Source organism: Zootoca vivipara, chromosome 9 (genome assembly GCF_963506605.1).
Source record: "Zootoca vivipara chromosome 9, rZooViv1.1, whole genome shotgun sequence".
Taxonomy (NCBI): Eukaryota; Metazoa; Chordata; class Lepidosauria; order Squamata; family Lacertidae; genus Zootoca; species Zootoca vivipara.
In genome coordinates, this window is record NC_083284.1 from 58907742 (window position 1) to 58927215 (window position 19474).

At 43.4% G+C, this 19474-nt stretch overlaps 1 protein-coding gene across 8 annotated transcripts in view; it reads right to left on the bottom strand.

The window, feature by feature from the left end:
* APBB2 (amyloid beta precursor protein binding family B member 2) overlaps positions 1 to 13714 on the bottom strand; it is a 192560-nt gene extending 178846 nt beyond the window's left edge. For 5 of the 8 annotated variants that reach the window (XM_035112959.2, XM_035112950.2, XM_035112961.2 and 2 more), the window contains exon 1: positions 13528 to 13713. The gene's annotated coding sequence lies outside the window, so the exon portion shown is untranslated. Of the gene's footprint in view, positions 1 to 9272; positions 11035 to 13527 lie in introns of those variants that run through there. The other 3 variants (XM_035112954.2, XM_035112960.2, XM_060278850.1) reach the window with 3 other exon arrangements.
* Positions 13715 to 19474: the final 5760 nt, after the last annotated feature.

Below are 19474 nucleotides of genomic sequence, written 5' to 3' on the forward strand. Positions count from 1 at the left end.
CATAGGTCTACCTGCAGGGTCGGCGCCCAGCAGTGCTGCGCCGGATCGAGGAGGTTCTTCTATCCTACTGCCTTTTAGACTGTGGCCTGCTGGCAGCCTGCCGGGTCAGCACCGATCAGCGTCGCGCTGAGCACCGGATCGAGGAAGTGGCCTGCAGGGTCGGCGCCCAGCAGCGCCGCACGGAACACCACCTCCTCTATCCAGCGCGGCGCTGCTGGACGCTGACTCTGCAGACCCGATCGAGAAGGCGGCCTGCTGGATTGAGGAGGTGGTGTTCCGTGCGACGCTGCTGCTTCCTCAATCCAGTGCTCAGCGCGGCGCTTATTGGCGCCGACCCGGCAGGCCGCCCGATCAAGGAAGGTGCGCCGCCAGGGCGACTGGCGGCGGCGGGAGCCCTGCTGCCGTAATATTGTGGGCCGCATGGCCCGAGGCAGAGTGGCAGCGGGAGGCAGAGCGGCGGCGGGGTGACTGACGGCGGCGGGAGCCGCGCCGCCGGAACGTTGTGGCCTGAGGCAGAGCGGCGGCCAGAGGCCCGCTGGCCCTTCCGCACCGCCGGCGTGACGGGCGGCGGCGGGAGCCCTGCTGGCCCCGTCCGCCTTCTGTGCGCAACAAAAAAGCGAGCCAAAACCTGGCGCGCAGCTCAAGCACGGGACGAGGGGCACGATGAAGCAGCCCCACCCCACCCCCTGCAGAGTCTCCGGAGTCAGATCCCTCGGCAGGATCACTTCCCGCCCCCACTGCTTAGAAGGAGCTGCCGGTGGAGCGCAGGGAACCTGGAGGGGTGGCGAGGAGGGCAACCTGCCCGTCTGCCTGCCTCCCTCTCTTAACTGTTGTAACTTGGCAAAGAGGTTTCCCACCTCATCGTCATTGCAGGCAGGCAGCCACTTTAGAGGGGAGGAGCATGAGGAAGCGGGGAGGGGGGAGTTAATTAATGTTCAGAGAGTTAGCTTGGGAGATACTCTATTTGGAAAAGGAATCCGTCCTCTCGCTTTTTTTTCAGCAAGGCGTCCCAATGCAACGGCTTGAGTATCTCCTCTTTTATGTTGCAATCTGTGCCAGCTTTTGCAACTGATGGGGCTCCAGTGCCAGCACCCAGAGCGGATCTATCTGTAGACAGTTCTTGCTTCATAAAACCCAAGTCTTGTAGTGCCGTAAATAAAAAAATAAGACATCCCCTGAAAATAAGACACCGTGTGGTTTTTTGAGGGAAAAAAGTTATAAGACGGTGTCTTAAAAAAGGGGAAACACGGTAGCACTATCCCGAGGGACCATTGTCACAAATAGGGGCAACTGTCCTATTTAGTACCACTGCAATATTTTTAATGTTTTTTAAATTCATTAATAAATTCATTAATTAATACAAATTATCTTGAGACACTGGGTTGGAGCTAGACTAAGGCTAGCTCTTATACACACTTACCTTAAAGTCTTATTAAATTGGATTTACATCTGAGTAGGCACACATAGGACTAAACTGTAAGTCAGTTGCACTTAAATTCCATTAAAATCCACAGAACTCAGGTCTTTAGGGACCTAAATTCAATTAACTTAATTTGGCTACAGTTCCTTGCTTTGGGGGAGAATGTTAGCATTAATATAACCTCTAACACAGTGTTTTTCAACTTTGGGTACCCAGATGATGCTGGACTACAACTCCCAGAATTCCCAACCCTTGGCTAAGCTGGCTGATAACGATGAGAGTGGGCCTTTTTACTCAGCTAGAGCTCCCCCCCCATCCAAAACCACACACATTGAGATACTATTCTAAACAATAATAAAATAAACAACAATAATATAAAGATCATGGCATTAATATAATCCAGGAAAGCACAACAAACAGTGGAAACCAGATATTACTTGTATAGGTTTAACTGCTCCATAATATGATCTCTTGAGAACACTAGTTAATTGAAGAGAAGAAAAAGAAAAAGAACTGCGCAGGTTTCTAGATCAAATCTGTAATTAGCAAAGGTAACACTTTTGTACCAGCAAAATGCCCTGAAGCTACTCTCTAGGTTTTCTATTAACATCTCTGATTGCTTCTAATTCTTCTTGAAGTATTCTGAAAGCAACTCTGTAGATAACATCACAAAACGTTTTTTTTAATTAAGCCACAAAGCCCACTACACAGATTAAAAATCACCAAAAAAAATCATAAAATGACACAATCGAAAGATTAATCGTAGAACTTCTACACAGAGAAGGCAGGCATCACTGTGAATATGAAATGCCAGCAGCTATAGACAGACCTCCAAATAAAACTAGGCATGACATGGGAGACGTATGAACTGCCCTTTTTAAAAAATATATTTACTGAAATATAATGGGGGGGAGGCTATAAAGTTCATTAGAGCATCAGTGGAAGAGGAGGGCATAACCCTTTTCCTGTGGGCTGTTTTTCCAATCATATTAACCCCACAGCTGCTACCCCCCAAAACCCTACAATTTAAACAGTTAAACAGCCCCTCTTTCCCTACAGCTATACAAAAATTGCAACTGCATTTCAGATTATTATTATTATTATTATTATTATTATTATTATTATTATTTTAAAGAAGTGCTAGGTCATTTATAGGTCTTCTACATCACATCTAAATTTGACCCTCAGACCACTGAATTGGTGTTACTCCACTGAGAGCAGGATTAATGGTTAGCGAGTCATTTCCCATCTTTCTGGCAGGAGTCCATAAAGCCCCTTTAATATTGTCATCAGTGTCGCTCAAAATAATTAACTCCACCAATATTTCATTTTTTCTGCATTTGTGAGTCCTTCTGTTTATTGGTGTTTTCTTTCATCCCCAGGCCCATTCAAACACTTTAAACCAGGAGTCAGCAAACTTTTTCAGCAGGGGGCTGCTCCACTGTCCCTCAGACCTTGTGGGGGGGCTATATTTGGGGGGGGGAGAACGAATTCCTATGCCCCACAAATAACCCAGAGATGCATTTTAAATAAAAGCACGCATACCACTCATGTACAAACACCAGGCAGGCCCCACAAATAACCCAGAGATGCATTTTAAATAAAAGGACACATTCTACTCATGAAAAAAACACGCTGATTCCCGGACCATCCGCGGGCCAGATTTAGAAGGCGACTGGGCCGGCCCCGGCCCCCGGGGCATAGTTTGCCTACCCATACTTTAAACAGTCATTGACAAAGTCTATATGCAATAAAGATCTTTCTGAATTTTCCTAAGGGGTTCTGCTTTGCCTTAAACAGATTCAGAGTCAAGTCATTTCAAGTAAAAGATTTGATGCTAATCAGATGGAGATGACTTATGTAACTATGAATACTGTATAACTTAAGCTAAAGATAGTACTTGCCAGTGTCCAACCTCCTTCTCAACTTTTGTCTTCATTAACAGATAAATAGAGGTTTCCCAGCCCCCTTCTGATCTACTGGAGTTTCCTATGGAAGGGTCTACTGTATTAGGATGTAGTCATACACTCAGCATACAGTCGCACTACTGTAGAGGTAAAATAGGTAAAGGACCCTGGACCATTAAGTCCAGTCAAAGGCCAAGGGAGCCGGCATTTGTTCACCTACAGTTTTCCAGGTCATGTGGCATGACTAAACCACTTTTGGAGCACGGAACACCGCAGCGGTACCTATTTATCTACTTTACACAACCACACTAACAACATACAAGCCCACAAAGAAATGCTCACTAGAACAGTGCAATTCAGTTCAATGGGGCCTTGTAGGAATGGAAAGGAATGCAGAATTGCATCCCACAGTACTAGTTTCTCCCTTTAAAAATTCCAACACTGGGATACTGTACAGCCAAAATGTGAATGGTGGTCCCAGGATAAAGCATTAACTTTGTCCCAAGAATGGTCTGGAGGTATATCATAGAATCATAGAATTGTAGAGTTGGAAGGGACCAATGCAGGAATCCTTTGCCCAACATGGGGCTCATACCCACAACCCTGAGATTAAGGGTTGTGGGTCTCATGTAAGATCTCATGCTCTACCAACTGAGCTATGTTGGACTATATACTGTACAATGCAGTTATGGCGCTGAAGCTTAGCTTGGCTTGGGCATTTCCATTTCCTGGATGGGAGACAGATGCACAAGGGATTCTCAGTCTCCTTACATGAACCGTGGAATACAGTAACATCTCAGACAGAAACGCACACTGAAAGAAACGCTTCCTCCATATCAGCTCTCCCTTAAATGCTGCATAGTTTTAGTAATTATTCATATATTAAGAATAAAACAAATGGAGCATGCTTGGTCAATATTCCAATCTAGTAAGAATCCAGATTTCATTGCAAATGGCACAAATGCTTTTGCACAGCTATTAGCCTGATCTGCTCTTGGGTTGTGCAGCTGCTGCGTACTACCCAACACACATCAGGAGTCTTATTTTAAATCCTGACACATGCATACCAGTAAAATAATCCAGACTTGAGACTTCCTCTGTACTTCCTGAAGCATTTATCAGCGCCTTCACAAAAGTGATGCAATGTAGCAAACAGAAATTAGGATCCAAAGGCTCTGGATCTAGAGGTGCAGATCAGCTTTAGCACACAGTGCTTTAAACTGAATACTGTACCAGCTATGCCAAATTTATATCAAGATTTATTATTTGACATTTGAAACTTCCAAATGGTATTAAGCCAAAACTAGAGCAGAGCTGAAGTTTATTGGACAAGAGTTTTCTGAGAACATTTCATATTTCTCCCTTTCACACACAGCACATGATTGGGGGGGGTTAAGGTTGGGGGATCTTTTCTGAACACTCTCCATCATATTTTTGTTGGCCACACATGCAATGCCTGGACAATGGTATGTCTGGAGCACTGGGATACAAAATCTGTATTGGCCAAGCTGCCAACACAGTTGCTACTGCTACCACTTGCAATGGCAGTAACAAGGGGGGAGGGGGATGCATTGGAAAGAAAAGAAAGACTCCACATTTTTTCAGGAAATGACTTTGATGTACTTCTCCAATTGTGTTTTTCAATAAAATAAATAAATCAGATTTCAGCGTTTAAATAGAGGCATTTATGCATATCTTTGAAACCCATGAGAGACTAGAATGCAGGGGGGCGACTGAATGACTGACTAACTGAATGCACTGTGAAAGCAAGTATCTCTTTTCATTGGTGAGAGGGAGAAAGCTTGCCTTTCTGGACTATATGACAACACCAGACGTACACTCCTGCCTGCCTCTCCCTGGCTACTACCCACTTCCCAACTCACAGGCTCGAGTCAAATCCGCACATCTCTCTCTCTCCAAAGTGACACTCTCTTGAGCTTTGGGCTGGATTTGTAATACCAAACAGGTTGACTCTAGGACAAGCATAAGCAACATCAACCAAAGCTTTGCTTTATATTACGGTGCATTCACATGAATACCGTTGGTGGTGACTGTCATGCAACAGGTTTATCACATGCAAGGATCCATCTCCTTTGATGGGCACAGCATCCACAAAAGACCTTATTCATTAAAATATAGCAGACATATCATGTGGATATTGTGATTTTACATTAGTTAGAGACACACTTCTGCAAGTGTGTCTATCTTTATTTAGGGAAGGCTTGGACAGCTTTTTTCCCATTTGTGGAAGTAGTGTTGCAATGGCAGAGTATGAGAACCCCTAGAGCAGAGCTTTCCAAACTATGTGTCGCGACACGTTAGTGTGTCGGCTGCAGGGTGCAGGTGTGTCGCATGAACATTCCCCACGCTCCTCCTGGGGCTGGAAAGGGGTTACTTTAACCTCTGGTTTGCTAGTAAAACTGAATTACTGTGTTGCGAAATGATGCAAATCTGAATTACTGTATCACAAAACGATGCATGTCTAAAAAGTGTGTCACCAACATGAAAAGTTTGGAAAGCTCTGCCCTAGAATACTTCTGATATGTTCTACTTCATCAAGACAAATCATAAGCTTTGGCTGGTGCAGGATGCAGGTGGTCAGCTAATGAAAATATTAACTACAGGAAATGAATTGCATCTGTGCTTCTCAGGTTCGGAACCTGGTTACCATAGAAATTGAGTGGCAGGTGGCAAACAGACCAGGCACCATCACAGAAATTAAAATTGGTCACACTAGGCCAAGGGACAATGATTTTTATCGTGTATTTTGAGTTTCTATCTTGCATTTGTGTGTGTGTGTGTGTGTGTGTGTGTGTGTGTGTGTGTGTGTGTGTGTGTGTGTGAACTGCCTTTGGATGAAGGGTTGTGTAAAATTCTTATAAATAAATGTCACCTAATAATTTTAGTTCTAAAAAAAGCTATTGAGATAGGCTTATATAGGTGGGCAGAAGTCAGATCCCTTTTCCTTACCTTATGTATTGATTATACATATGAACTGATTATCATACATGTCTGATTTATATGTACACACATAAATGTCATTGGAAATTACAAAATGATTGTCAGAAGAAGACCACGATTACAGGACATCTGCTTTGACTGTTTCTGAATCTTTACTAAACTGTAATATGCCTCACTGTGTTATTTGCCAATGCATCCTTGCTTCAAGGCCTTCCATGAAAATCTAGATATATCCTGTACACTTCTTAAGTATAGGTACTACCGGTAGTAGATTAATAACCTTCGAGTCTTCTACTTTCCTGCGTCATTTGAGAAAACAAGCATCTGAATGGACCAGAGGCTGTAAAACCTCCCTTGTTTCTTCCTTCATAATTGAAATCCAAGTCATCTGGTGGACTGTTAACTTCTAATAGTTCCCGTGAATAAGCTTGTTCAGAGATGTAACACCTTAAAGTGTTTTACTACTTTGACCTTCAACTTGGGTTTTTTTTTATTGCTTACCTGCTGTATAATTGCATGGTTTAATGTATAAATTGTTCTTGGATAGATACCATACATTAGAAAACAGGTCTATCAGCCATCACATGAAGTATTATTTTTCACCCTCAGACCAATCTACAGCTTCACTGCACCAGGAATACAGTTAGGCAACCTCCCCATGACCTCTGCCCTGACAGATCCCAGCCATACTTGGTGTCTAAAGACCTGCTATCATACTCTTTTCCTGGACAGAGAGAGAACGGTTGTGTCAAATGGTTACTGGCCAGGAGGCTATTGAAACTTTTATTTTGACAACACTGCAGAGATGCCAAAAAGCACCAGGCAACAGACCCCCGACTCTTATGGGCTCTTGCGCGATAATTTTAAGAACATGGACTGATGTAACACAGAATTGCACATTACAGTGCAGCTGTATACTTTTCTACTAAAAACCAAGCCTCATTGTATTACCACAAATGTGTATGTAGGATTACAGCTCAAGTCTGCAGACAATCTGTGATTTTCAATGTCCATTAATGTCAATGGTCTAGTGAATCTAGGACTTCACTGGATATCAGTTATCAGCAGGTAACATTTGTGCCAAAACAAAATGATAGGTATTGAGACAGATGGTGTAGTTGTGGTGCATGAGCTAAAGAAATCTCAGCCATTAAAGAGAGCTTTTAATATAGTATAATGTGCTCAAATTAACCTTAAGACTTATATAATTAAGGATTCCCATTTGAATAACTACATTCAACTCAAATTTATTTCTCCCAGTTGTACAGAATACTTATACCAAAGTGGATACTATACAAACAACATAAAGAGAAATAAGCATACATTTAGGTAAATCCCACTGGTGTTTACTGTTATGGAAATCACGGGGGGGGGGCACATCTTTAAAGTTGTTAAATGTTATAAATATGCATAAACGTATCCTTTCAACTTGACAGCTCAGGGAAGTTACCTAGTTTTAAAAATCATATAAAATCAACTCCAGTTTCCTCCATTCCAACACTATTTTGCCCTTGAAAAGGGACTCCAGGGAGTGCCCAGAGGCACTTTGTTGGCCAAGCCTAATCCCATCTTGGCTGGCATGCTAGCTATGGTCCATGAGGTCACGAAGAGTGAGACACGACTAAACGAATAAACAACAACAACAATCCCATCACCAGACCCACCCAGGTGGCAGACACCCATGCAAAACCAGGACCTTGTTGTTCTTTTCCTGTGAATACTCAAGAAGTTCCTCCCGGTACTTATCACACATTTACTTTTGCCCTGAACCATTACCCTTATGTTAGTCTTGTTTACCAGTATGTTAATATTGTATGTACCTCCCCTTTTCTGACGTTTAGCTATGTAACTATGATGTAGGAATGACACTTTTGAAATGTATTATGGGATTGAGGTGGGAAGTTTTAAAAAGTTATTGTAACCCTATTATTGTACAATAAACCTTGCTATTTTGCTCCGGTTGGTGGCTGGACTCCTTCCTTTATTCCGCAGCGGACCGCAGGCAGCCTCGCACCCAGAATTTTCCCTAACATTACACAGCATCTCTATTCCATCAATTCAATTTTAAGTAACCCCTTACATGCCACGTGAGAAATGCAGAACACAAGATGCCTGCAAAATATCACATTTTATGGAAGGAAAGATCAGCTAAGAAGTGAAAGTCAACCTGACCATCAATAATGAACTGAGCTACGAACACACAACATGAGGAGCAGGCGCCCAGGTGCCAACTGCATTGCAAGGCTTATGAACAGGGATATCACAGCTTTGGAGCAAATTGCTCCATCCCTAGCACTGTTCTAGCAGAGGGGTGGTCAGAAGCTCAACAAACTACCATGGCTTCCCTTTGGGAATCTGTTACTCAGGAATTCATTACACTTGTTCAAAAGTTTTCCTAACACCATAGCACCCTCTTATTCCATGTAAATGAGTTTATTCCAGGGGACACCTGGACAGCAGCAAATGCACAGAAGTAAATTCTGCTGAATTCAGTAGGTTGCTGCACATTTCAGATTTAGCCCTCTAGTCTTCGTCAATCCGGTGCCCGCCTACTTCCATCAGTCCCAACCAGTGTAGTCAATGGTCAGCAGTTATGGGAGATGCAGTCAACAACTTCTGGAAGAAACTAGTTTTGAAAAGCTTGTTCTAGTGCAGACATAGGCAACCTTGGCTCTCCAGATGTTTTGGAACTACAACTCCCATGATCCCTAGCTAACAGGGCCAGTGGTCAGGGATCATGGGAGCTGTAGTTCCAAATCATCTGGAGAGCCAAGGTTGCCTATGCCTGTTCTAGTGCAAGGAAATCCTGAGTTGACCCCACTTACAGTACTGTCAAACATGTATTCCAGATCTGGGAATTAGCAAATCTAAGACAACTGCCAATGAGCCATGAAGAATTTTAACGGAGTATTAAAATGACAAGTCAGCATTATTAAACAGAAGATGAAATCTTAAGCACACTTACTAAGTCCTACTGTACTCACATGTCTCAGACATTCCATTGCATGACAACTCCAATGACTTCCTATATATCTTCAGAATACAGTACTGCCTAGGACAAACAAGGCAACTATCTTAATAAGATAAAATAAAAATAAAATAAAATATGCTAACACTGTCTTGGAAATGGACAACACAGCAGAACATGGGTCCTGAAAAATGTCCAAGTTCAAGGATCAGTGGAGGGAGTGAAGCAGCAACAATACCAAGACTTGTCAAGTGGCCAAGGCTGAGTTGACAGCAACAGGAGAAAAGAAGTTGCAAAGGCAGCACAGTTGAGACAAACAGGAATGCTGAGGGGAAATCAGATTTCAGTAGTGATGGGGGAAGAGAGAAGAATGAAGTCATGTAAAATTGTGCAGAGAGAAGTTTGATTACAGTGCAATCCTATTTGTTTCTACGCAGGTAAGTTCCACTGGCACATACTTCTAGGTAAGCACATAGGGGGTTGCAACCCAAATGTTTGTCCCTGGCATGCATAGCAAACAGCATTTTAGACTTCAATCCTCTGCATATGTATCTGAGAGTATCTCCCATTGAACACAGCCCGACTTATTTCTGAGCAAATATGCTTAGGATTGCACTGCACACGTAGCAAATTCTAACATGATCAAATTAAGCCACCATAGATTTAGGCAATACACCATAATGTTACATTTCAAGATAAAATAAATAATATTCGGCTCTAAATTAGATTTGTCGTCCACCAGAACCTGACCATTCAATATAAGTGAACTCAGCAACACCAATATTCCTTGGCACAGGTAAAAATTAAAAGGCAATGAAGCACCTCAAAATTTAGAAAACAGAAGAAAGAATCTTAACTTCCAATTCATGATGCAAATTTTATTTCCAGTTTGAATATGTCTCTATTCTGCAGCCACATTACTGGCTATGGTGCTAAAGTGAAAACAATCTGCTTTTTAATTAGCAAGTTCCCATCGTTCCACAGGCTTAAATTAAAGCTCTAAAGTGTATCCCATCAGGCACATCAATGTGTATTAGATTTCAAACATGCCTTTTCATTACATTATTTTAAATATCTCATTAAACAACATTAAGCTGATAAAACATTCTGAAGCCACATGATTCAAGGCCTAGAAGAAACCAACCCACTTCCATGACTCAAGATGCAGTACGTATTAACTAATAATGAAGTCTAGTAGATAATTTTTACCGTTTAAAAGTATGCCATATTTTATTTTTATATGCCATTATTTTTACCATTTTTAAATACAGTAAATATAATTTTTATCATTTTTTTAAATATGGGATTTAAATATGGGAGGAGGGCAGAGAGAAGAAAGCCATGGTGCATCTGCAGCGATACAACCAAATGCCTTCATCTGCCCCAGACGCAACAAAACATGTCTCTTAATTGACAAAGACACACACACACACAATGTTATGCTGGTGGTCAGGCCTAAAAAGTCGGGTGGGGAGAGAGGCATTATAAATCAATGCAAAAAAAGCAACACTCACTGAAATGCAACTTTGTTTCAAGTTTTTTTTGTTGCTTTTTTTGTTATTACTAAAAATGCTACAATCCTGTATGTTTCTCTATCAACTGATGCCTTTGCACTAATTGTCTGAACACTAAAGAGGTCAAATGCTTGCTTACTCAACATTCTGGTAGAATACTGACTGAACGTATGGCAGAGATCTTTTCCTTTCTCTTTCCTGATGAATGAAATATGAAAACAACCTTGACTACAGGTAGGTAGCCGTGTTGGTCTGGGTCGAAGTAAAATAAAAAAATTTCTTCAGTAGCACCTTAAAGACCAACTAAGTTTTTATTTTGGTATGAGCTTTCGTGTGCATGCACACTTCTTCAGATACAGTGAAATTTCACTGTATCTGAAGAAGTGTGCATGCACACGAAAGCTCATACCAAAATAAAAACTTAGTTGGTCTTTAAGGTGCTACTGAAGGAATTTTTTTATATAACCTTGACTACAGTTCTAGATTTGTGATCTTTTAAATAAAGCAGGGGACGCCCACAACATCTTCTAGAAGTCACTTCCTTCCACAGCTGCCTTGCTGTTTAAATCTTAACTCACTCTACATAGCCACAATCCTCTGGCATGCCAAAGGGGTTCCAAGAGTAGGGCAATTCCTTTATTGGGACCAACCAAAATGTTTCACTAGTCTTAACAAAGGTGTCATCCGACTGTGGATTTGGGGGTTTTCATTTTATGGATCAACATGGCTGCCTTTGCATTTTCTGTACCTTGGAGAAAGGAATTAAAAGTGCCTGGAAAGCCAACAAACTACAAGGACTTTAGCTAAGCAACAATGGCATTCTGCTTCTCCTTATTTGAAAATTGGCCATCTTTCATTCCTTCACACAACAGAGGCACTGTTTCAACCAGGTACTTAAAGGTACAGGCTTATGGCACAAATTTGCATATGCTAACTTTTTATGTCTAGAATGGTGAATAGATGACACTGCACTTGGCCCTGAAAAGTTTTATATGCAAAGTTTAATTAAAAAGGGAAGGGGAGGAATATGGATATAACATTTACAGTATGTTATGGTTTAAGAGAAAATTATATAAAAATGTTCTATAGATGGCACCTAACACCTAGTAGACTGGCAAAAATGCATAAATAAAAACTGAATAAGTGCTGGAAATGTAAAGAGAAAGAAGGTACCTTTTTCATATGTGGTGGTCTTGTAGTAAGGTTAAAGCTTACTGGGAAATAATATATAATGAATTGAAAAAGGTGTTTAAGATAACGTTTGTAAAAAGAAACCAGAAGCTTTTCTCTTGGGAATTATGGGATCAGAACTACCAAAGCAGTATAGAAATTTATTTATATGCAACTACAGCTGCAATGATGTTATTTGCCTAAATATGGAAAGAAGTCCCGACAAGAGAAGAATGGCTACAAAAATTAATGGGAGTATGCAGACATGGCAAAACTTACCAGAAGAATAAGAATTCAAGACAATAAACTCTTTAGAAAGGAATGGAAGTATTTTATTGATTATTGTAAAAACCTTCAGTTTCAAAAATGTATATGAAATACTGTAGATATGAGAATAGATGAACTAAAGAATATGTTAAGATAATTTGGAGTATGCAGGAAATGGTGAAAATAAATGCAACGAACAGCAGAAAGATGGGGAAGGGAGCTGAAGTTTGAAATGTCAGAATGTTTGTTGAATAATTGTTGTAATGTATAAAATATATATAAAAAGGGGAGGGGAAGGAGCCAGTATATGGGGGCTACAGCAGTGAAGGTCGCCTGCCTTCACCACCTCATCTGTTCATCCAAACCCATGTCCTCAGAGGCAGGAGGGCAAGCCCAGCTCCCTACAGTCTTGCATCGGATATGCATCAGATCCTCTGACAGCGCATCGCATCGCAACCATGCGTCTCCCTCGGGGTGTCCCTAAGAATGCGGCATCACCGTCCCCGGAGGAAAGGAGGAGACCCAACCGAAGCATCCGAGATAAAAGCAATGCTCATAGTGCATAAGGGAGACAATGTGAATGCCCACGGCTAGTGCAGCATTCGGCTTCCTTAGGCCCTGGGAGGAGAGACGCAGGCACCGCAGCCTGGCAAAAGGTTGGGGAAAGGACAGGGCCGGGGGGGGGATGCAAGCAAGGGACACGCATCGAGGGCCAAACCAGGGCGTGGAGCAGCTCCGTGCACAAAGACGACCCCAGGCAGCCCCCCACCTCCGGCCCTCGCCTTCGCCTCCCTTCGCATTTTTTGCATTTCCCTTCCTGCCCAGCTCGCCCCCGATTCCCCTCCCTCGACTTTTCCTTTGCCGCCGCCGCCGATCCCACCCGGCCTCACGCCAGGCACCGTGGGCACCGCCGCCCAGAAATACCCGGAGCCCAATGCGGATCCCGCATTCGGAGTCCAATGCGGATTGGGGGTGGCCACCCCCACCCCCGCGCAGGCACACACCGGAGTTTGCTCCTTACAACTCGAGATCGGCTGCAGCAGCAGCGGCGGCGCACAGGAGGCATTTCGTGCCCGCAACTTCTCCAGGACCCCGAGGCGAGCCTGGGGTCCGTGCCCAACGCCGCCGCCGCCCCCCCCCCGCCGCCTCTTGCCGGAGCAGGACCCTCCGCTCCCGTCCGCCGCCTCCCCGATCCAGCCCCGCTGCTGCAGATGTGGCAGCTGGCAGGGGCAGATGCGCCTCCTTCCTGCGCCTCCCCGCCGCCTCCGGAGGACGAAGCGCCGCGCGGAAAGGGGCGAGGAGTCGCCCGTCCAGACTTACCCGCTCGGCCGCCGCCGCCGCCGCTGCTTCTCCTCCGGCCGGTCCCCGCTGCCCACACGAGCCGCTCTTCCCAGCCCAGCTGCGGGATGCAGCCTGCCTGCCTGTCCGCCTGCCTTCCGGAAACGCTTTCCCAGCCTGCTGCGCTTTCCCCAGGAAACAATCCCGGCCTCTGGCGGCGGCCGCTGCTGCCTTTTCTGCTGCTGCTGCTGTGGCGGCGGCTCCTCCTCCTGCGAGGCCGGCTTCAGGGAGAGGGCGACGTCCTCTGGCCGAGGCCGGGCCTTGCAAGGAGGCGGCGAGGGCGCCTGCGCTCGCCATTCCTCCCCTCCATTCCCGCCTTTGCGCTTTCACGGAAGCGGGCGAGGTCTGGAGGCCGGGAACCGCCTCAGGTGGTCGTGGCGGCCGGGAGTCGCCCTAGCTTCGCCCCGGCACGGCGCTGAGGCGAAGCGAGGGGTGGAGGAGGGGTCGCCTGGCGCCCCTTCCTCCGAACATCAAGGCCAGGGCGGTTCTGTTTTACAATTTAGAATATTCATTTAAACAACCTTAAAGCATCAGTGACTTCTCTTCTCTTTCCATGGTCCATTTTGCATAACATAAATCCCTGCTTATTTCAAAGCATTCAGTACGTTCCATTATTGCATCCATCAAACCTGATTTACACTGTTAGATTTAGCTTAATGCTGCCCACGTTTTCAAGTGTACACAATCTCGCCCCATATATTCAATAAACATTTTCCAGTCTTCTCTAAACTTACGTTCTTCTTGTTCTCTTATTCTATAAGTCTGCAAGTTGTGCATACTCTTGTCAACTCAAGTTGCCATTCTTTGGTTGGGACCTCGCTCGTTCTCCATTTTGGGGCTAACAAAACACGGGCCACAGTAGTGGCATACATAAATAACCCTTCTTAACACCTGGGAATTTCCATCTGAATTCTCCCCAACAAAAAGGACGGGTTATTTTTTTGAGAAAGTGCTTTTAAACATTTCTCTCCCCGCCCCTCCCCAATTCATTATGGATTATTTCCCAATACTGTACCTTTTTCCAGGTCCACCACATGTGAAAGAACGTTCCCTCAGCCTCATTGCATCTCCAGCACTTATCTGATTCAGTCTTATACATCTTAGCAAGCCTACTCTGAGTTAAAGACCACCTATAAATCATTTTCAAGTAGTTCTCCTGCAAAGAATAGCATGCTGTAAAATTCAGATCTGAAATAAGATTTAAAAAAAGAAAGAAAGAAACACAGAATAATGGGGCTGTGTGGGAATTGCATGTGTCAGGATTTAAGGTCTCGAGAAATTGCCTGTGGACGCTCCTAGGCAGTCAACATCAGGAGGGAGGGGGGCCGTGCAAATTACCTCCTAATACTTTTATTTTATTTTATATGGCTTTATCTGGCCTCGGAACAGTAACGGGAAGGTGCTGGAAAGCAGGGCCAGCCCGCCATGTGAGGCAAAGCGAAGCAACCGCCTCAGGCGGCAGACTCCACAGGGGCCTCCGAGGAACGAATGGCTGCCTGCTGCTGCTGTCATGGCAGCAGCGACAATGGCAGCCCATTTCTCGGAGGTCAGGGTGGAATCTACACACACAAACAAAAAAACGCTGTGGAAATGCTTTATTTTAAAACGTTTTGAAAAATACATTGAATTTTGCCTAGCTTGCTGTCGCCGTCTTGGTGACACATTTGCATATTGCACTATACAAAGCATTCAAAACGTTTTATTTGCAGCTGGGTAGCTGAGTCCCAGATCTGCCATCTCCTTGGCAGCCCCTCTGCCAAATGCCGCTTCTACGGGGCCTTTTGGCGAATAGCTGGTCTGCCCCTTCGCTTGTCCCCATTGTAGATCTTTGTTCCCCCTCGTTCCCAATGTAGATCTTCACCTATCCCTTTTTCCCTGCTGGGAGGACGCCATTTTATGGTTCGCCTCAGGTGCCAAAATGGCTCGGACACCTGCTAGAAAGACACAGTGTCCATTTGTACGTTGAACAAACCTTTAGGGTTATAAAACAAATGTAAAAATCCAAAGGCTGAATTTTTATTTATTTATTGTCCATGTCGTCTGCCCGTAACATGAAGGAAAATATAATACAAAGAGGATTGTTCTTTACATTAAAATGGGAGTCTTTAAGGGTCTTGGCTAAAACAGTCAAAAATTTCTCTTTTAGATTTCTCCTTGGGATAGGTCTTCAGCTTTTCTCTATGGACACTAAAAAATACAAGCTAGATGATCAACACATTGATATCATTTTTTAGTATTTTATCACCTGCCTGAATGCAAAACTAAAAGGTCTACAAAACTTATTAATTTATTTTTTCCTGTTTATTGTTATTTGCATGTTATAAGTTATATAGTGTCACACAACTAGGTTTGGACATTCTGGGGGGGGAACCAATTTGTGTGTGTGTGTGTGTGTGTGTGTGTGTGTTTAAAAGGTCTATCCTGTTGCCTGTGGTACTTTCCCTAACACAACCAACAGTCATGTGACCCGGAATACACATTGGTTGATATTATTTTAAATTTATTAATAAGGCAACCAAAGACAGGTTGTCGCCATAGCTGCCAAGTTATCCCTTTTTTACAGGGATTTTCCCTTATGCTGAATAGGCTTCCTCGCGAGAAAAGGGAAAACTTGGCAGCTATGGTTGTCGCCAAACAGAAAGCTATAAGCTTGATATTACAGAGTACAACTTCTTCAGTAGCTGCTGCATATGCCTTATTTCCATTGCTGTTCAACTAGCAACTTTTCCACTTCATGACAGAAAGTTAGAAGCATCTTCATGTGAGCCACTATGCCATCCACTTTGTAGCTCTGCTACAGCTTTATTTAAATAATAATTATAATAATTTATTTACCTTTTTTTTCATGTATAATATGCCCCCATGTATAAGACGCCCCCTACTTTTGGGGACCCCAAATTTAGAAAACGGGCATATGCACTATCCATGTACAAGACGCCCCCAGATTTTAAACCTTATTTTAAAGAGAAAAAACCCCTAGTCTTATACATGGAAAAGTACTTACTTTGTTTGTTTGTTTGTTTAACTGCCCTATACCCAGAGGTCTCAGGGTGGTTTGCAGATCTCAGGGCTACTACCTCATGTAATAATTAGGTTATAGGTCCTTTCAAAACACCAAAGAGAAAAATTAGAAAACCATGCATAGCAAAATGCTCTTGGTCTTGAAATCTTAACTTTCTTATATAGGGGCCCAGCATTGTGTAAGCAACTCAAATGTTAACACATTTGATGGAGAATGTGCTTTCGATACGAAATTCCCTATACATTCAGCTTTTCCTGTCATTCAAGTTTACAATCCTGGTAGCTGCCCTCAGAGTTTTCATCTGATACATTACTGTATCATGTCCTGCCCCTGTGCGTGTCTGTATATATTAATATAAATAAATACATTTAGGATTGGGAACAGAGGGGCCAATGCAAGGAATGTGCTAATCTTGAAGGTGATACCACAAGACCAAAAGGGTATTTATGTGCTAGGCTGTTGCAGCAAAAAAAGGGTCTTGTAGTACCTTAAGATCGGCAAATGTCATAATAAAATTAGTTACAGGTAGGTAGCCATGTTGGTCTGCCGTAGTCGAAGCAAAATTAAAAAAAAATCCTTCCAGTAGCACCTTAGAGACCAACTAATTTGTCGTTGGTATGAGTTTTCGTGTGCATGCACACTTCTTCAGATACACTGAAACAGAAGTCACCAGACCCTTATATATAGTGAGAGGGTGGGGAGGGGTATTACTCAGAAGGGTGGTGGGAATGGGGGATTGCCGGAAAGGTGTGGTAAACCTGTTGACGACTGTTAATGACTGCAATTGGTATTACGGGAAAAGCCAGGGGTGAGATGGCTAAAAATAGTGTTATCATGTATAATAAGATAAGAATCAAATGTCTCTATTCAGACCAGGTCTTGCCATGGTTTTAAGTTTGGTAATAAGTTGCAGTTCAGCAACTTCTCTTTCCAGTCTATTTCTGAAATTCTTTTGTAATAAGACAGCTACTTTGAGATCTTGTATAGAATGTCATTGGAGATTGAAGTGTTCTCCTACTGGTTTCGTTGTCTTGTGATTCCTGATGTCAGATTTATGTCCATTTATCCTTTGGCGTAGGGTTTGGCCTGTTTGTCCAATACAGAGAGCTGAAGGGCACTGTTGGCAGTTGATGGCATGCACAATGTTAGAAGATGAACAAATAACAGAACACCATTAGTAATCACATACGGCTCCCAAGTTAAAACAGTTCAGCGCATCATTAGAGATCTACAACCTATCCTAGACAATGACAGTTCTCTTTCTCAAGCTCTGGGAGGAAGACCTTTCATTGCCTACCCAATCTTAAACAACTCCTCACCCACAATAATACAACCACCAGACTTAACATGGACACTGGTACCAGAACCTGCAATAAACCCAGATGCCAACTTTGCTGCCACATACACCCGGACAACACCATTACTGGCCCCAACAACATCAAACATACCATCTCAGGACTATTTAATTGTTCATCTTCTAACATTGTGTATGCCATCAAATGCCAACTGTGTATTTATGGTATTTATATTATTCTTGTAAAATGTTTAATATTACTATATTGCATTTGTCTGTATTATCTAGAATTTATATAACTGATGAAGCCCAGAAAGGCGAAACAAGGATAAAATATTCCGGAAATCCTTGTCAACCCTTGTCGTCTTATCTAATTACTGTACTGTAACCTACGTATGGATTTTTTTTGGACTTCATGAACAAATGCATATGGAATGGACTTCAGTATTTGTTTGAACTTCTGCATTGTGGAATTACTATTGGACTACATTAACAAACAAATGTTGAATGGACTTTAGTATCTGACCCACTGGGTCTTCTGATCCTTCAGCTGAATTGTATGTCTCATCTTTGTTGATACGTTAACACGATACAGTAAATAACAGATTTTATTTGTGGTATAATGCAGCTGTTTACGTTGATTGTGTTTGAGTTGTATCTTGTACTAAACCTAAGGTTTATTGTTGTGCTGCCAACTTTTCAACCCTAACGTAGCTGGGTTCACAAGGGACAAGGAGCAGGTTTAGCAGACATTGCATACATGCCATGGCCATTAATTAATATGAGAAAAAAAGATAGTATCTGGTCCCCACCAACAGGGCTATCTGAAAAGGAAAAGATCTCATTCAGAAGTAGCCTTAGATTGCAGACATATATATGTTAACTTACGGTAGGAATAAGCCCCATTGAACCCAGCAGGTTCCTGGATGTTTATAAGGGGAAGATGTTGCCACCCCGGGGTGAACAAGTATCACCAGATTATCTAGACCAGGGGAAAGGAAGCTTTTGAGTTTGGTGGGCCAGATCCATGGGCGTAGCCAGAATTTTTGTTGGGGGGGGGAGGAGGCCTTTTGTTGGGGGGGGGAGTCAGAACCTGCTTGCTATGTATTTTTATTGATGGGGGGGGGCTGCCTCTCCCTGCCACCCATGGCCAGATTTTTTTCCCCTTGACCCCAGGCCAACTTTGATAGGAGGGTAGGGCGAGGCAGAAAGGGGATTTAAGTGGTCCCCCAAGACCAGGGGTCAGCAAACTTTTTCAGCAGGGGGCTAGTCCACTGTCCCTCAGACCTTGTGGGAGGGGCGGACTATATTTTGAGGGGGGGGGAAGAGAACGAATTCCTATGCCCCACAAATAACCCAGAGATGCATTTAAAATAAAATGACACATTCTACTCGTGTAAAAAAACACACTGATACCCAGACCGTCCGCGGGCTGGATTTAGAAAGCAACTGGGTCGGATCCTGCCCCCGGGCCTTAAGTTTGCCTACCCATGTCCAAGACCCTCAGCAATTTTCAAGCGATCCATGGAGGGCGGGGGAGAAGGATTGGGAACCACTGGCTTAGAGAGTATTTTTCCCTCTCCATTTTCTCTACTAAGTTCTCAAAGCCAGTT